This window comes from Protopterus annectens, chromosome 10.part0 (genome assembly GCF_019279795.1).
Source record: "Protopterus annectens isolate FY-2018-M chromosome 10.part0, PAN1.0, whole genome shotgun sequence".
Lineage (NCBI taxonomy): Eukaryota > Metazoa > Chordata > Ceratodontiformes > Protopteridae > Protopterus > Protopterus annectens.
In genome coordinates this window covers 1818060993-1818081721 of record NC_056744.1, presented here as the reverse complement: position 1 = coordinate 1818081721, position 20729 = coordinate 1818060993, and positions in this window count along the sequence as shown.

Here is a 20729-nt window from a genome sequence, read left to right as displayed (position 1 = left end):
ATATTGATTTAACATATATACAGTATATACACAGAAAGGAAGAAATTCAGTAACATATACTTTTGTATAGTGACAGAAAAACATTAGACCATCAGAGTAATCTACTATAATTAGCAAATTAAGTATCTTGGTATTTCATAGGGTTGCCACCTTTTTAAATGCCCAAAGTGGGACATTTTTGGTACAAACATAAGATTTTGCAGGCCAAAACATACTCACGGCCAGTACAAAGGACAGAACTTCCCTTTTTTGCCTAAATAAATGGTTATTCTTGTAGCATTTTAGTTGCTTATTCTGTTTCTTATAACATTTAGGTGTTTCAGATACATAATAACTGTTTTATGCAACTATCGCATAAAATATAGGAACTAATTTTGTCCTAAAATCTCAGGACAATTCCCATTTTTACACTTTTTTAGCAGGACACAACTGCCCAAAGAGGGACTGTCCCTCGCAAAGTGGGACAGGTGGAAACCCTAGTATTTCAGTAGCAACATTTCAAGATTATCCCAACAGCTAGACATCTTAATATGATTTACAGACCTTATTCTAATCACTTCATTTTCAGTTTTACATAACATTATTGTTAAATTTCAAAATTCTTTGAATATAGAAACTAAATTAGTTTTCCAAATTTTTGTAATATTTTTTCTAGCTATTGCAAGGGGACTTCATAACAGTTTTCTGTTGATTAGCTTTTACAGATAAAGGTAGTAAAACATTCATTAGTATTGTTGATCTGGCTGAAGAACAACTATCAGACCATAATACTTTAAAAAATACTTCTCTCTTCCCAATAAATATTTAATTTTATATGATCCATAAACCTATGTGCCTAATCAGCTTTTAAATCCTTGCCTTATCTTCAGCAAGTTGAAGATGTCACTTTACTAAATTTGGAATTTTATAAGTAGTAACAAACACTCTATGTATATATTTACACGTAAAAACGCTTTCCAGTATAGACTTAAAGATGCTTGACTAAGTGACTTGAATAGTACAGTTTTAATCTCATTAACTGAATCACTTAATCCACTACTATCTAAAACATTCTAAAATTTTGCATCAAAGCTATTATTTATAATTAATTTATATAACTTGAATAGCTTTCCTTTGTAGGTCAGTTTATCTTCACTAATATCTGCCATATATTCATATAATGGGGGGGTAGTGTTTTGCTCTTTTTCACTTGTATTACTTACAAATTCATCTAATTTCTTTCTAATAGACAGTACTAGCTGATCAACAGATTCACCTAATGTATAATATTTCATTAAGCATTCTGATGACTTTTCCTTTTAAAAAGCAATCAGACCACAATGTTAACCCATTTCTTTTTAATATATTAATTTCAACAGTGTCCTGAGTTTCCACACATATAGAGGTGCATGTGACAGGAAAGCACAAGAATTTACATTTTGAAATTAATGGTATTTTATAAAGATACTTAATTGTTTTTAGAATTAATTTCATATATGAGGAGCCCAAAGATTAAGATGAATTACCTTCTAAAATATGTTTTATTAATCAAATGAAGGGATTGTTAAATATTTTTAATTTATCATATTTGATAAATCTATAAGAATTTAATATAATCTGTTCCTGAATGGTGTTCCATTGACTAGTATAACTTGAGTTTAGGCAGAGTACGATACAGTTAAAATGTGTAACTATGAAATAATATTCTATTCAGGAAAGTAGATACCACTATACTCCCAAAGTCTAGTATGTTTTCATAAGCAGTTCTCAGCTTTTTAGGGTACTGTAAAAATAAAGGTAAAAAAACATTAAAGAAAATGGGAAAAAAATATTATCAGGTATTAAGGCTATTGACAAAACAGTGTAAGAAACATCTCTGTGTGGAAGATTTTCAGTCCATATATCTCTAGTTAATCACTATTTATTAATCAGATCAAACAATAGTAGTAGAAGTTGTGAACTTAAACTAATCTTAAGTATATATATATATATATATATATATATATATATATATATATATATATAATTTGAAATGTTGTACTGAATTACTAAGTATTAGAAAGTAATCCAAGCAAGGCAGGCAATCTGTTTCCAGTCAAAAATCTTTTATTAAGTACACAGACAAGCAATCCAAATAAAACAAAAATAGAGTAATAGTTTTCTCACAAGCTTTCTAAATATATATATATATATATATATATATATATATATATATATATATACTTTTTATCAGGCAAGGGAGTGGTTTATTGTGCTGTAAAACAAAGTGTTATTGGTACACATGTTAAATTTACATCCCTTCCCCCATCAGTGTGACATTTGAGCTGGTCCTGCCCTACTTAGTAGATGTGATAATAATATAACCCTTATGTACTTTAAATAAAATGTTATAATGATGTGGTACCTCTTATTTAACCAGAGTATTAAGTAGGTTATCAAGTCTGTGATTTTATCTAAGACACTATACTACATGGCTGGAAATGTACCAACCTTAGTCTATTTGGCAATCAGAAAATATAAATATACACATATATACATATACACTTTGCATGTAAAAAATCAATTGTAAAAATCATATTCTATTTTCATAACATATTGTTAACAAAGATCGCTTTTGTCCTTCTAGACTTCTTCAGGTCTGTGTACAAGAACACATCCATTGTTTATAGGAAGGCCAAGAACATTAGAAGTTTTGTTGAATTTAAACCTAGACCATATGAGAGAAACACTAAAAGACGTGAAACTAATTGTACATTTTGTATATTTATACAGCAAGGTGATAGTTTTTATTGCCCTTATTTAAAGAAAATTATTAAGACCAGTGCAGGGGGTGACTGTAACACTACAAATGTAATTTACAGGGCACATTGCAATAAATGTGATGCATTCTATGTGGGCAGGACTGTAAATAAACTTAAGCATAGGATTTCATGTCATCTGTCAGAAATCCGCTCTAGATGTAAAAATAATGTACCAGCCAGACACCTTTCTCTTCATAAAATACACACAGGTTTTAAGTTCCAGATCCTGGATCGCATAAACATGGGTGATCTTGAAGGAGACATCCTGGATATTCTGGAGAAATATGAACTTGTGGCAATTAAAGCTGAACTCTTTTAGGAAACCTAGACTAAACTACTACTGTTCAATTAAAAGTGCACTGGAACTTAGAAAATTGCCACATTGTTTACATGACTAATTTTATTTTATTCTACCAGTTGGTTTTAAATACCATTTTAAATCAGTTTTAATTTAAGTGTATATTTTGTTTCCATCATCATACATACATTTTTTCTTATTTTTATTTTTTTCTGGTTCTTTTTTCCTCTTTATTCAAAATGATGTATAATAACAATACTAACTAATTATACAATTATATATATTTTTATAGATAGTTTTTAGGGTTCTTCTACATAGACCTGAAGAAGTCTAGAAGGATGAAAGCAATCTTTGTTAACAATAGGTTATGAAAATAGAATATGATTTTTATAACTTATTTTTTACATGCAAAGTGTATATGTATATATGTATATATATTTTTTGATTGCCAAATGGACTAAGGTTGGTACATTTCCAGCCATGTAGTATATTGTCTTGGATAAAATCATAGACTTAATAACCTACTTAATAATCTGGTTAAATAAGAGGTACCACATCATCATTATAAATTTTATATAAAGTACATAAGGGTTATATTATTATGACAGCTACTAAGTAGGGCAGGACCAGCTCGAATGTCACACTGATGGGTGAAGGGATATGAATTTAACATGTGTACCAATAACACTTTGTTTTACAGCACAATAAATCACTCCCTTGCCTGATAAAAAGTATATATATATGTATGTATGTATATATATATATATATATATATATATATATATATATATTTAGAAAGCTTGTGAGAAAACTATTACTCTATTTTTGTTTTACTTGGATTGCTTGTCTGTGTACTTAATAAAGGATTTTTTTGATTGGAAACAGACTGTCTGTCTTGCCTGGATTACTTTCTAATACTTAGTAATTCTGTACAATATTTTAAATTATATATTTTTTATTATTTTTTTGAATTAAGACGGGTTTGGGTTTGCAACTTCTACTACTATTGTCTGATCTGATTAATATACAGTGATTAACTAGAGATATATGGACTGAAAATCTTCCACACAGAGAAGTTTCTTACACTGTTTTGTTTTTGGACCCACTATACTTGCTTAGTGGGTTTGAGACTTCGGGTATACCATGGAGATTACTTGTTTTTTTTTTTTTTTGTATTAAGGCTATTGAATGTAATATATACATAAGCTTAGGTAATATAATAATTTTAATAAGAACTAACCTGTCTTCAAAAGTTAAAAAAAAACTTATTCCTTCTTAATAAGGAGAACTTCAATAATGATATTTCTTGAAACTTTCAATTTCCTCACCTATTCTTCAAATGAGTTGTTTACATCTCCTATAGTTAATAAAACATCATTTGCAAAAAACTGAATTTTAGATCGACAATCCTTAATTGAAAAAACATCAATTTTGTCACTGCTTCTTATACTGTTACCTAAGGGTTCAATGAATAATATAAATAATAGAGGATACAGTGGGCATCTTTGTTTTGTACCTTTGTTTAAGGCAAATCCCTGAGAAATGTAAGATCTAATTTTAATACATTGTTTCTTAATATTCCAATAAATTGTTCTGGAAATGCAGATGCTTCCAAAGTTTTAAATACATAACTACAATCCACAGAATCAAAAGCTGTTTCAATATCTAAACTGATTAGAGTCAAGTCATGTACAATCCATTTGCTAAATCTAAGATTATTACTCTTTTAATATTATTATGTTAATATATTAACTATATATTTTGTTTGCTCTTTATTAAACAATTTACTATATATATATATATATATATATATATATATATATATATATATATTACTCTTATGGCAAAAATGGAAGTAAATATACTATAATCGGTATACATACACTGATAAAAGCAGACTGGAAAATAGGTCCACTAAATGGAAATAAATGAAATCCAAAGAAACTACATGTTATTTGTTTGGATACTATAATCTGTATTTAATAAGGAACTTTTATCATTTTCTTGTTATAAATAAGTGAGATTACAGAAAAGTTCCATGAGGGAGGAAATAATTTATTACTCTGGATTATCCTGAAAATTTCATTCAGTAATTCTAAAACATGTAATGAAAGTAGATTATAAATTCCATACTTAAACTACCTAATCTTGGAGCTTCGCCATTTTTAACTTTTTTAAAACATCTTTAAATTTAGTTAGGGTAATATGTTTATTTAACTGTGAAAATTGCTGATCATTAAGTTTATCAGTAACAGTCTTCTTTAAATACTTATCAATTTTGCAATCAAAATTAATGTCTTTATCTTTATTAAGATCCTCATGGAATTTATTAAAAATGTTAAATGTTTGTTCGATATCTGAAGTAAGCTTATTAGTATAAGGATTTCTAATATTATTGTGTTTTTTTAACTTAACATCTTACTTCTAAATCTGTGGAGATCTTTTTGGAAGTCCTTGCATAACTTTGTACTTAATATTCTGTCAAAAGTTTTTTAATAATTTCAGTATTATCCAATATCTTTGTTGTTCAAATGTCACTTTATGTATGTCATTGTGTATTTCTAGTAACCTGTTTGTCCCACTCTTTCATTTTATTACTAGACCGTCTTCCTAGTAAGCATTTTTAAAGAATCCAGTGATGTGACTTTATTAACCTTACTATCATCATTCAAGGATAGAAAATCCTCTATTTGTTCCTTAAGGTAATTCTTACATTCTTTTAATTTCATGATATACAGTGTAATTCTTTAAATAATCTTAAATGTCCTTAAATCCACTGATATATTAATACTTAATACATTATGATCAGATAATGGGCAAGGCATAGTTTTAAAAATAGCTTTATTAAGGAGATCCATGGAAGCATACATTTTGTCAATATGAGTTTGCATCCCATGTGCATAAGAATAATGAGCGAAAAATAATGATTTATCTTCTGCTTTTATTTCTACGTCAATTGGGTTGTTACTGTTAATCCATTTATTTAGTGTTATAGCTAGTGCTGTAATTTTAACTTTCTTCTGCTCACTTGTATCTTCCATAGCAGATAAACAGTTAAAATCTCTAGCTAAAATTAAACTTCCCTTCCAATTACTTTTTAATACATTTTTATGATCTTTAGATACTTTTGCACCTATCCCAGGGATCCAATAAATGTTAACTAGTGTACAGAGTTTGCTATTATAGTTACTACAGATGTGTAAATTCCTTTAGAGTCATTAATAGAGCATGTGTGTATATATATATATATATATATATATATATATATATATATATATATATATATATATATATACATACCTAAGCATTGCAGTAGGTTTTTCCAGCAGTTCTTATCCTTTTTTATTAATAGAGGTAGATAGCACTTCGTAGCCTACATTATTTATGTATTGTATATCCTTATCTATCAAATGTGTCTCTTGTAAAAATATTTAAAAAAGTAAAAAAAACAAAACAATAGAAAAACTAGTGGTCCCAAAACGTCATTGATGAACTCGGTCATAATAATTTCCAAAAAATCATAAAAACCAGGTAGTGCTCCGAAGCAACAAACTTTTATTCCTCACAGACAGTTGATCCTCACTGACAAAAATCAGAAATGCTTTGCAATGTTAAACATATCAGCTTTTATACACTTAGAAACAGGTGTGGAAAATATATGTATTGTTTAATTTTAAACCAGCCTATTCAAGGCAAACAATATAAACAGAACCATAAAAAATACATTTTAGAACAACAAGTACCCACCCCCACACACTCCTACTGATTGGGTCAAAATAAATCCAAGTTAAGGAAAATACTACCTATCTATGTGCAACCCACATTCCTACATCATGCATTAAGAAAAGCACAACATACACATAAAAAGGTTGGCTTTCAACTAAAATTGCTTTCAGTTAGCTAATGCAATAAAGCCTTCTTCAGGTATGTGACAAGAACTAAAATCATATACACAGGTAGATAACTAAAATGAGTTAACTATATTGATACAAAAAACCTCACACATAGCTATCTAACCAAAATCATTGTCTAACTAAAATACTATAAAAATATATACCTGTCTACTCATCTCTAATATGTATTAGTGTGTATAAAAAATAAGTTATTTATAAAAAAATATTTCAGAAAAAAATGTATTTACAGCTCGGAAAAAAATTGTTAGTCCTTTGTAGCAAAAAAAACCTGTCATGTCAGTTTTCATGTCTGCAGCCCCCCAAAAATTGTTTATACAATGAAAACTAGTAGAAAAAAGAGGTTGAAGTAAACTAGTGATGTATAAAAGTGTGCAGGTGCATGCATGAGTGTGCATCAGTTTGCTAAATGGGGAATTACAGTATATCAGTACTAAATGCACTTTTTACAGCCCTGTTTATATTGTTTGCCTTGAATAGGCTGGTTTAAAATTAAGCACTACATATATTTTCCACCCTACTTCTAAGTGTATAACAGCTAATATGTTTAACATTGTCAAATATTTCTGATTTTTGTCAGTGAGGATCACTTGTCTGTGATGAATAAAGGCGTGCTGCTTTGGAACACTACCTGTTTTTATGATTTTGGGGAATTATTGTGACTGAGCTTATCCATGAAGTTTTAAGATCAGTAGTTTCTCTGTTATTTACTTTCAGCTCAACACTCGTGGTGGTGAGGTTGGAACTAGACAGATTCCTCTGCTTGCTCATTTTTTATATTTGTGATCTTGTAATAATATAATGGCCCCTCTATTTATTTTTAGATACTTCATTGATGATCTCCTCTTGTTGCCTTAATTTAGTCCATTTACATTAATAGATGGTAGATTAAAACTATCCATACTTTATATGAGATAGTTCTGTTTACCAAGAAATATGGTACATATATCCACTACGCTGACATTGACTGCATATAAAACTCTAACACATATCTCTAACACTATTTTAGTTTTATGTATGTTGAATTCTTCCTTTCTGCACACTAAACTACTAAAACTCCTAAACAATAAAAACAAAAACACATACACATACACAACTGTAACAATTTATATTACTAAAAAGCACAACCACCCATGGATACCACAATTCTTAATTTGCCTATCAAATAGATAAACAACGAAACTATCTTTCTACTAATCAAAACCCACAATTTCATCAAGAACTAGCCAAAAGCTACTGTAAATTACAAGTAATTGATATATTATTGTATATAAATTAAAAAGACTACAAATTTAATTATATATTTTGCCATTTAAAACTTTTTCTCATTATAACTTGAAAGACTAATAGTATACCCCAATTAATCTCGAATAGTAAATACTGTGACAAATAATGTAATACATGTGTATTTACGTAATGTTAGTAAAATTATTGATCATTTAAACATTGTTATATTCAAATCTTTAAATATAACAGCAGAGTGAAGTGAGACGTGAAAAGGTAAGGTTATCTGCAAAATTTTAAAGATGACAAGCAATCTAGACTGTTATACAATAAGATAGTTAACAGGTTTATATTTTTGTCATGCTAGATGCTATTGATGTTTTAAAGTTACACACCTCTGTTAAAATGCCAGGTATTTGTGATATAAAAAATGAGACCACAATAAAACATTTCAAAACTTTACCCACCTTTAATGTGACCTATAACCTTCATCTTTCTAGCAGAACACAAACTACATGTAACAGTAAACAACAACAATGATACAACAGTGAATGAGCCAATCCAAGATCAGGAATTATTTCGCGTTTGATACAACCATTGCCATCTCCATGGATCTCCAGCAACATTAGATAAACAATACTTTCATCCGACCATGCTCTTGTCAACAACAACTATCCAAGCACCACAACTCCAGTCTCAACCATGCCTAGTATCATCCAGTCCAACAGTCTTCCTTCCAACTTCCTCCTACCACAGTCTTTCAGCCACCTCTACCTGCAGGCCCGAATGGCCACACCATCAACAGCAACCACCTAGTCCTTCTTTTATGCCGACAACACTAACCCTCACATTCCACCATCCAGACAAACTTCTCCTTTTCCATCACTATAATCCACCACCGCATTCCAGGAGTCCATACCAAACCAAAGTGAAATTTCATTTCCTGCACTCCACTCAGCACAGATCCCATTGCAGGCCCAACTTCTGCCGCTCCATTTTCCATTAAAAAATCAGCCAGTAACAGGCACAAATACCCATTACACCACCATTTCCACCGTTACGTTCGCTCACTGACAACAAAAGTGGATTCTCCACACAAAAAAAGACTTACACTGTAGAACGCAAAAACAGAGAGTGCACATCAGGAACTGGACAGGCCGTTGCCATATGAGGTGCCGCCATCTTAAAAATATAGGGGAAAATATATAAATTTAGGGGAAAATATAACAAAAATAAAAAAATATACAATAAGTTGATTGCATAAGTGTGCACACCCTTAAACTAATACTTTGTTGAAGCACCTTTTGATTTAATTACAACATTCAGTCTTCTTGGGTAGGAGTCTATCAGCATGGCAGATCTTGACTTAGCAATATTTGTCCACTCTTCCTTGCAAAAGTGCTCCAAATCTGTCAGACTGCAAGGGCATCTCTGATGCACAGCCCTCTTCGGATCACCCCACAGATTTTCTATTGGATTTAGGTCTGGGCTCTGGTTGGGCCATTCCAAAACTTTAATTTTCTTCTGGTGAAGCCATTTTTTGTTGATTTGGATGTATGCTTGGGGTCATTGTTGTGTTGAAAGGTGAAATTCCTCTTCATCTTCAGCTTTCTAGCAGATGCCTGAAGGTTTGGGGCCAAAAGTGAATGGTATTTGGAACTGTTCATAATTCCCTCCACCTTGACTAAAGCCCCAGTTCTAGCTGAAGAAATGCAACCCCAAAGCATTATACTGCCACCATCATGCTTCACCGTGGGGATGTTGTTTTTGCGCCAAATGTACCTTTTGGAATTCTGTCCAAAAAGTTCAGCCTTGGTCTCATCAGACCATAACACATTTTCCCACATGCTTTTGGGAGACTTGATGGATTGTTTTGCAAATTTTAGCCAAGATGTTTTTCTGTGTAAGAAAAAGCTTTCATCTTGCAACCCTACCCCCATAGTCCAGACATATGGAGAATATGGGAGATTGTTGTCATATGTAGTACACAACCAGTACTTGCCAGAAATTCCTGTAGCTCCTTCAGTGTTGCTGTAGGTCTCTTGGCAGCCTCCCTGACCAGGTTTCATCTTGTCTTTTCATCAATTTTGGAGGGACATCCAGTTTTTTGCAACGTCACTGTTGTCTCATACTTTCTCTACTTTTTGATGACTGTCTTCACTGTGTTCCATGGTATATCCAATGCTGTAGAAATTTATTTGTACCTTTCTCCTGACTGATACCTTTCAACAATGAGATCCCTCTGATGCTTTGTAAGCTCTCTGTAAACCATAGCTTTTGCTGTAGCAGGCAACTGAGAAAATGTCAGGAAAATCTTACTAGGGCAGCTGAACTTTATTTGGGGTTAATCAGAGTCTCTAATTGATGGCAGGTGTGTACCCAAGAAGACCGAATGCTGTAATTAAATCAAAAGGTGCTTCAATGAAGTATTAGTTTAAGGGTGTGCACACACAACAAAGTATTAGTTTAAGGGTGTCCACACTTATGTAACCAGCGTATTGTACGTTTTTTTTTTTTGTATTTTATATTTTTTCTCTTAACAGATTGGTTTGTTTTTGAATTGAATTGTACAGGTTATAGGTCACATTAAAGGTGGCAAAAGTTTTGAAATGATTTATTGTGGTCTCATTTTGTTATATCACAAAAACCTGACATTTTAACACAGGTGTGTGTGTGTGTGTGTGTATATATATATATATATATATATATATATATATACACACACACACACACACACACACACACACACACACACACACACACACACACACACACACACAGAGTTGGAACAGACAACACTGCATCATAATCTATTAATGTTTAGTAATGTGCAAGTAAACCATATACCAGAGAAAGCACAAAGTATAACATTACTACAACTCTTGTGTTTTCGGTTCCTCACGTCTAAATATTTTTAAATTTAAAAGTTATTTTAAACGGATTTCTCACATATAATTTGATGAGAAGTTCAGTTCTGTTCTCTTTCTCATCAGTCATAATTCATTCACTTACATCACTGCTGAACTCTGAACTCCAGTCAGTTATAGGTTCACAGGTGTTTAATAGGCTAGCAACCACAAGGGCCTTTTTAAGTTTAGCCATGCGAACATACATTACATAAAAGGGCACTCCTAATATGTATGTTACATAATAATGCATGAAAAATATATTATAGAGTAAGTAATAAGTCGTAAAACCTATATAGACTTTCTGGCAAGAGACTTCGGTAGTAAATTTCAGTCCTAATTTCTGGGATAGATGTCATTTCATCTCAGTCTGTTTTCTAAATCATCAGCTTTATCTATAAGCCAGTTATTTTGTCTTAAAATGAATTCAGTTTGAGATTCACCTTCAGTTATTCTTCCTTCATGGTCATTTAAAGCTTCTTCTATGCTACAAATTTGTACACATTGTTGTTTCATTAGAGTTTCTAAATGATCCATCATCTCCCTGCATTCTTCTTTAAAACATTCTATTTTAGTATCCATTTTGTCCATTTTTCTCGATACATCCTGCATGCTAGATAGTAGTGACTGAATATTTTTTTAACAGAAGAATCCTGAATACCATTTTTTGAGTGGCTCGTGTTGTAGTCTCTTCTTTTTTAACCAGGCAGATAAAATTCTGTCATGAAAATTAAAGCTTTTAAAGAACTTCAAACAATAAATCTTTGTCTTACCAAATATAGTTAACAAGTATCCCTAAATTATTTTTTAATTACATTTTCTTGCAGAAAAAAGTTTTCAGTCACAGAAGTTTTCACCAGTTGCTGCTCTCAGTTGGCCATCTTGGCCACGCCCCCTCCCCTGCATTTTCTGAAGGGTATGAAGTCTGAAACTCAAATATATCTCACTAATTAATTACTTCAACCCTAAATGATTTAATAGAAAACCCCAAATATTATCAGGAACAGACCAAACGTTTGAGGCAAAAATTTGGGCACTCTGTTAAAATTCAATCGAGTATAGATTCCTAGGTTTATTTATTCATTATTTACTTATTTGTTTACATTTGATAAAAGGGTAATCTCTGACTGTGCCACAGACCTGTTTTCAGTGGAGACCCGGGGAGAAAAGCTCCAAGGAAGATTACATAATTATACCTTTGTACATATGACAATTACAATAAAGTGCAAATTCAAGTTCCTTGACATTGTATTTAAAAGCGTCTAACAATAGTAGCACATTAAGCTTATACTATTCATACAAAAAAAAAAAAAAAATATATATATATATATATATATATATATATATATATATATATATATATATACATATATATATATATATATATATATATATATATATATTTTTTTTTTTTTCAAGATAAAACTATCACAAACTGAAGCTAAGAAGGCTCAATTGCCAAGAAATATTGATAATGGGTGGTGGAGAGAAGGAAGGTAGACAGTAAGGGGTTAAATTATTTAGACTGGTGGAGAACATAAGCAAAGCCTATGTTTGGTGAAATATTCCTTTAGGGACTGTTTAAATGAATGTGTATCATTGATGGAGAGAATATGCTGAGTTAGAGAATTCCTGTGTTTGGCGGTGATATGTGAGTATAAGGAGACGCAGTGAGAGTTTTGGGTTTTGTTAACCTTCAACAATACTTTATCAGCAGATCTAAGATATTTTAAGTTAGTGTAGGGTTGGACAAGGTTAGGTAGAGGTTCATAGGTGTTTACTAGGCCAATGAACACAAGGGCCTTTTTAAGCCTAGCCATACATCCCAAATCTCTGACAAGTTCTGATACCCTTGATAAGTGTAAGCATGGCCCTGGGAGATGAACCATTTATAGGTTACTTGTGTCCATTAGAGACATAGATGCTAAAACAGGGATGAATTTCTGGTTTCCCATCCAGTTGTCCAAGTTGCACTTGAATTGGGTTAGGGAGAAACTCTGCTTCACGTGGATGTGGAGCCTGTTCCATAGACAGGGTAGTCTCTAGGATACATACCTATCTCTCCAGCAGGTCCTATTTGTATCACAGCCAAGGTTTAAGTCTTTGGAATGGGTAATTCTGGTTTTCTTTGTTTTGTGGATATGCAGGAGGTCCATCAGAGTGGGGTCTGACAATACCCTGTATGCCAGGCATAGATCTCCCCTCAAAATCCTATAGGGGACAGAATACAGGGATAGAGTCTTGAAGCAGTCTGCATTGGACATTTTACTTATGCCCTGTACTCTTTTAGTTAGGAACCTCTGTGGACATTCCAGTTGTTGGATATGCCTGGTTAGGTACATACCAAGGGGGGCATTGTACTCAATGATAGGTCTGATAAATGCCGAATACAGTAGAGCTATGACTTCCTTGGACTTAGATGCCATACCTGTGTTTATAAGTTGCACAACATAGAATGATTTCCTCACCACTGTAGACATGTGATGATCAAAGGCTAGATTACTATGTGTGTCCCCAAGTTCCTGACTACTGGGTTAACTCTAAGGGGTGTGTTGTCAATATGATAGTTACCAGGGATGAATGACTTCCCGAAGTATACTATTTAGTTTTAGTCCATGGCTCTGACAGCAGCAGTTTATCCACGTCAGCCCCTCCTGGAGAACATTTGTGTCAGTGTGAGATTCAATGATGGCTCCTAATTTGCAATCATCTGCATATTCAGACTGCATGCTAGCCCCTCCTGGAGAACATTTGTGTCAGTGTGAGATTCAATGATGGCTCCTAATTTACAATCATCTGCATATTCAGACTGCATGCCATTTCTAGATAATAAAGGTTAACATTCAATAATGATTCAGTAATAAAATGGATAAAGGTGTAAACTATCAAGATTACATAGTGTGTTACGATAAATTGCTAGCATCCCTGCAGTAAGAAAATACAGATTCTGTTTAAACATTGTAATAGTCTTCAAACCTACTTGCTTTGATTTGAAGTACAAAACACTGCAAAACAAACAGTCACTAAAAATATAACAGTTGCTAAGTATACACAAGACTGCATTTCCAGTTACAGAAAAAAATGTAACTTTAAATATTGCAATAAAAATGACATACATGGTTTGTAAGAGTGACTTATCCACAAAGACAAACCAAGGAATACAGGCACAGTACCTTCACTCGTTTTGAATGAGATACCCATCAGTTTACCTTTCTCTTTCCAGGATTTTAACAGTTCTGTAGTTGAAAGATGGAAAAGTCAATTACCTGTAACAAAGGTGCCCAAAGATTGTGTCTTAATTTCTTTGGGCAGGTTTTCAAGAGCCAGTCAGACATTCCCTAATATGACCACTGCAGTTATGGGTACTCTCCTGTTTGTAACACTGCATTATATGCAGATCTAAATGGCCAAAAGCCCATATATTATACCTGCCACTTTAATTTCACCCAGCAATTCCTCCTTTACTTTAAAATAGTACACTTATCTAGCATTCCTTCAAAAATAGAATCGAGAAAGGATAATAAGCCAACTGAATAATAACGAGATTTTAATGCAAAGGTACTAGTTGTACAAATCATTTTACCATACCTGCCCAGAAGCCTACCTTCTCCGGTAATGAGTACAACACATTTTGGAAAGGAATACATTCTGGTAAAGAATATGCACTACATCTCTCAAGATGTTATAGGCAGTAAAAATTGCAGGATCAGATTTTAAATAATAGAAAATAAATGGTTTCTCCCGATCATACTTAAATTGTATTACTCACTTTCTAAAAATCATTTTGCAATTAATTTCAAAACCAGTTATAGTAACCATGCTAAAACTGCAAGTGATTTTGAAAAATAAGACAGATTTGCATAAACAACTATACGATGGTACTGTATATAACAAGGAGGTTATATCCAGCTTCAGAGGTTTTTAATGGCACTTATTTTATATACTTTGAACAATATATTTCCAGACATGTAAACTAAAGGGCAAGTATTAATATGTTTAGAATTCCCATTCCACCAAGTATGGGAGAGTCTTGGAGAGAGGAGCTCCTTCATCATATCCTCTGAGATCTTCAGCATTTCTGAAAATATCCTTTTAGGAGAGGAAATTTCAACCATGGGTCATAGTTTTCACCAATAATATTGCTTTTCTTAAAGTTAGCATCCATGAGAGAGACACAGAAGATTGAGAGAAACATAGGCATGGCACAATGGAATACTCTTGAGATAAAAGTTCACATGTAAAAATATTTGCGTGCTCCTCAGTCAGGTGAAGGAGAAAGACCTACAGATCTTTTAGAGTTGTAAGGTACTGGTGTTTGTACTAGTGTAGGAAATGGTAGTCAAGGCTTACTTCAAAAACCCATGTCAGTTGCCATGAGGCATCAGAACAGTTACCACAGGTTTGCCTACCACAGTGGAAAGGATGCCTTCAGCTTAGCTAGCCTTCTATAGGACACTCAGATAGGAGAGGAGGCTTGCTGTGGCATGTCCCTGAGCTGAATGGCTATAACCTGAGCTGAGTATGAATCTTTAAACTCTTCCTTCAATGAAACCTATATCTCAGCTTTCTGAAGGCCACCCAATACATCTGCAGCTTAGGCTCCCATCTTTCTAAGAAGATCATTGATTGGTAGTGATGCAGATACCCGATCATTGATTGGTAGTGATATAGGTAACCGATCATTGATTGGTAGTGATGTAGATACTCATTCATTGGCTGGTAGTGATGTAGATACTCATTCATTGGTTGGTAGTGATGTAGATACCTATTCATTGATTGGTAGTGATGTAGAAACCCGATCATTGATTGGTAGTGATGCAGATACTCATTTATTGATTGGTAGTGATGCAGATACCTATTCATTGACTGTTAGTGATGCAGATACCCATTCATTGATTGGTAGTGATGCAGAAACCCGATCATTGATTGGTAGTGCTGTAGATACCCTTTCATGGATTGGAAGTGATGTAGATACCCGATCATTAATTGGTAGTGATGCAGATACCCGATCATTAATTGGTAGTGATGCAAATACCCATTCATTGATTGGTAGTGATGCAGGTACCCATTCATTGATTGGTAGTGATGTAGGTACCCATTCATTGATTGGTAGTGATGTAGGTACCCATTCATTGATTGGTAATGATGTAGGTACCCGATCATTGATAGGTAGTGATGTAGATATACGATCATGGATTGGTAGTGATGTAGATATCCAATCATTGACTGGCAGTGATGTAGATAACTGATCTCTTATTGGTAGTGATGTAGATACCCGATCATTGATTAGTAGTGATGCAGATACCCATTGATTGGTAGTGATGTAGATACTCATTCATTGATTGGTAGTGATGCAGATACCCGATCATTGATTGGTAGTGATGTAGATACCCGATCATTGATTGGTAGTAATGTAGATACTCATTCATTGGTTGGTAATGATGTAGATACCTATTCATTGATTGGTAGTGATGTAGATGCAGATTCACTGATTGGTAGTGATGTAGATACTCATTCATTGATTGGTAGTGACGTAGACACCCGATCCTTGATTGGTAGTGATGTAGATACTCATTCATTGATTGGTAGTGATTTTAGATACCTGATCACTGATTGGTAGTGATGTAGATACCTGATCATTGATTGGTAGTGATGTAGATACCAGATCATTGATTGGTAGTGATGCAAATACCCATTCATTGATTGGTAGTGATGTAGATACCATTCATTGGTTGGTAGTGATGTAGATACCTATTCATTGATTGGTAGTGATGTAGATACTCATTCCTTGATTGGTAGTAATGTAGATACCTGATCATTGATTGGTAGTTTTGTAGATACTCATTCATTGCTTGGTAGTGATGTAGATACCCAGTCATTGATTGGTAGTGACGTAGAAACCCAATCATTGATTGGTAGTGACGTAGATACCCATTCATTGATTGGTAGTGACGTAGATATTCGATCACTAATTGGTAGTGATGTAGATACCTGATCATTGATTGGTAGTAATGTAGATACCCATTCATTGATTGGTAGTGATGCAGATACCCATTCATTGATTGGTAGTGATGTAGATACACATTCTTTGATTGGTAGTGATGTAGATACCTGATCATTGATTGGTAGTAATGCAGATACCCATTCATTGATTGGTAGTGATTTTAGATACCTGATCACTGATTGGTAGTGATGTAGATACCTGATCATTGATTGGTAGTGATGTAGATACCAGATCATTGATTGGTAGTGATGCAGATACCCATTCATTGATTGGTAGTGATGTAGATACCATTCATTGGTTGGTAGTGATGTAGATACCTATTCATTGATTGGTAGTGATGTAGATACTCATTCCTTGATTGGTAGCAATGTAGATACCCGATCATTGATTGGTAGTGATGTAGATACTCATTCATTGCTTGGTAGTGATGTAGATACCCAATCATTGATTGGTAGTGACGTAGATACCCAATCATTGATTGGTAGTGACGTAGATACCCATTCATTGATTGGTAGTGACGTAGATATCCGATCACTAATTGGTAGTGATGTAGATACCTGATCATTGATTGGTAGTGATGTAGATACACATTCTTTGATTGGTAGTGATGGAGATACCCATTCATTTTGGTAGTGATGTAGATAAACATTCTTTGATTGGTAGTGATGTAGATACCAGATCATTAATTGGTAGTAATGCAGATACCCATTCATTGATTGGTAGTGATGCAGATACCCATTCATTGATTGGTAGTGATGTAGATACACATTCTTTGATTGGTAGTGATGTAGATACCTGATCATTGATTGGTAGTGATACAGATACCCATTCATTGATTGGTAGTGATACAGATACCCATTCATTGATTGGTAGTGATGCAGATACCCTTTTCTGTTTATCATTTGGTACCAATATCACTGCAGGTTCACTCAGTACTACAATAACTGACTGCTTTTAGCTGTTCGTGGACGTCAGCAAAAATGGAAATGTCAGCCTCAGGTGAAGAAAGTACTGATGTCACCCAGGAGGGGTTAGTGAAAAGACCATTTTCTTTATGTATTCTACAATCTTTTGACTTAAATTTCTTCACCTTCTCTTACTTCTCTGGTTTGACAACATACTTTTTTGACTTTTTCTCAAACAGGTTTAGCATTTTCAGTGATAAATGAGGTCATTGCTTTCCATATCTGGATTGTGGTGGCTTATTTAAATTTCCTGAGATGCTCACCCTCTTTGATGTTGCAGTAAGGAACCACAACAAATATTCCGAATGGAAATCTTTTTGCACAATGTTTTATACAAAATAAAGTAATAAAAGCAACTGAAATCCAGGTTTTTCACCATGATATTTTACTGAAATGTGCAAACTAGCAGCATGAAGACGAATGAGGGCATGCAACAACATGAGATACAAGAGGTAGCCACACACATATCTAGGTCAGTACACACCAGGGCAAGGCTTCTGGGGGTGATCTTTATGGAGAAGATCAGAGACTGCTGTTTCTGCAGATTCAGTCTGATAAAAATGATGGGAGGTAACCCAAATGGTATGATTCATTGTTGAAGTGATTATTCGTGAGGAAAACCCTCAGCCTGTGTGGAGCAAGTTACCCTCTGCTTAGGTACACCCAAGTACGATTTCAAGTGTAACATGACATGCATTTTTAGCTAAAGAGAAGTGCACTACATTTGCAAAATGGCAACATACTGTACAAATCTGACATTTGGGAAGGACTGCAGAGTGCATTCAGTCCAAACTACCTGCCCTTCCAGCAGATGATCCTCAGAATTTTCACCTTGGTAAGGTCTTTCTCCAGAATATCTCCTTCACTAACCGGTTACAAAATGATCTTGTACATGGTGGGCAACTGCTTCTCCTTATGTGTTACAGCTGTCAGAGGTGCCTCACAGAACTCATTAACAGATATGGAAGAGCGTTACTGAACTGTCTCAAATGAATTTGGGGTAAATGCTTCTTGGTTATTGGTTAACAGTATTAAACTGTGGACCTCTGGGAGGAAAAGCAATTATAACACTGAATGAGCTTGACACAAGATATGAATCTCTAGCCAACTGTTCCATCTAATCTGAATATTAAGGTGACCTGTTAATATGCAGGTGGGAGAAATGTTCTAAAATAACCCTGATCTCTGAACTACAACATGAAAGTGAATGTGTGTATATCTGAAACATAAGTACTAACAGGGACATTTTACCTCAACAAGAGAGACACTGCAACAAAAATAAGTCCGTCATTTCAAAATATTGTTTATTATATGAAGATTGCAATAATAGAATTATTTATAGAAAAAGATACTGTATAACTCCTACAAAGTGTGTATATATATATATATATATATATATATATATATATATATATATATATATATATATATATATATATATATATATATATATATATATATATATATAACAATTTTTACCATTTCATTGTTTCATGCTGATTAATAATTTGAGAAATTTTGAAATGCCATTACATTACATATTCAGTATCTACTATAAAATGTGAGTGATACATATGTATCCCTTCCAGGGTATCTGGTAATGTATGTTCATTTTATATTTATCAGATTATGATAAACAGTTTATCTGTAGTTTGAAAGTATTTTCTGGTTCTAAAGGACTTATTTAAACATTTACAGTTACTGCAGCAATGGTTACTAGAATTGCATTTACTGCAACACCCATATTCACATTATATAAAAACTAAATCATGTATGCTTATAATGTAAACACATGTCAGAGACATAAAAAGGTACAAAACAATTGTTTTTAAATAATGTAGATTCTTTATGCCTATAGGTCATAATGCAACAATATAAAACATTTAAACATTCTTAAATTGTGAAATGAAACGTAATTTAAGGTAGGATAAATGGAAAGGTTGTTCGTTATGTAAACCTCTGTTTCTTATACAAAAAAAATATTCTGTTAAGTAGCAAAAGGGGGCACACAAGGCCATTTTTCACATTAAATCGATTAGAATAACTAATACAACAGGACAGAAGAGAGTGCTACATGCATAGGTTTCAGCATTCAGGGATCTGCAAAGTAATGAAAATGTTTGTACCCACACCCCTAGTTTTTCTACCAATAGGAAATATGAAAAAATCAAATATCCCCATATCTGAAACAAAATAAATAACTTTAAAAGCAGATTTCAGTCATTTTAGTGCTAAAGCTATTCAGTGTCCAACTTGAAAATTTAATGTTTTGGGATTAGAAAGGCCTTTAAGATTCTTTAATTAGCCAAGAAAACAAGATGAAAAATAATATATATATATATATATTTTTTTTTTGCACTTGTTGCTTTCCCCCATAAATATCTTTTTACAGCATAAAATAATGAAAGCACCATGTTACCAAAATGGAAATAAATCATAGGGAATGCACATGTGCTAATGGTTAAATATATTTTAAGGGGCTATGCTCATATCTCCCTCATGGCTTTAGCAATTAAGCAAAACCAACCAGAGTACAAATGGAAATCATATTCAGTCTCAAGATCCAGTGTGTTCCATACATTTCAGCAAAACAATTTCTCTATAGCTTTACTTTAAAAATTCTGAGAATATTAACTTAAAA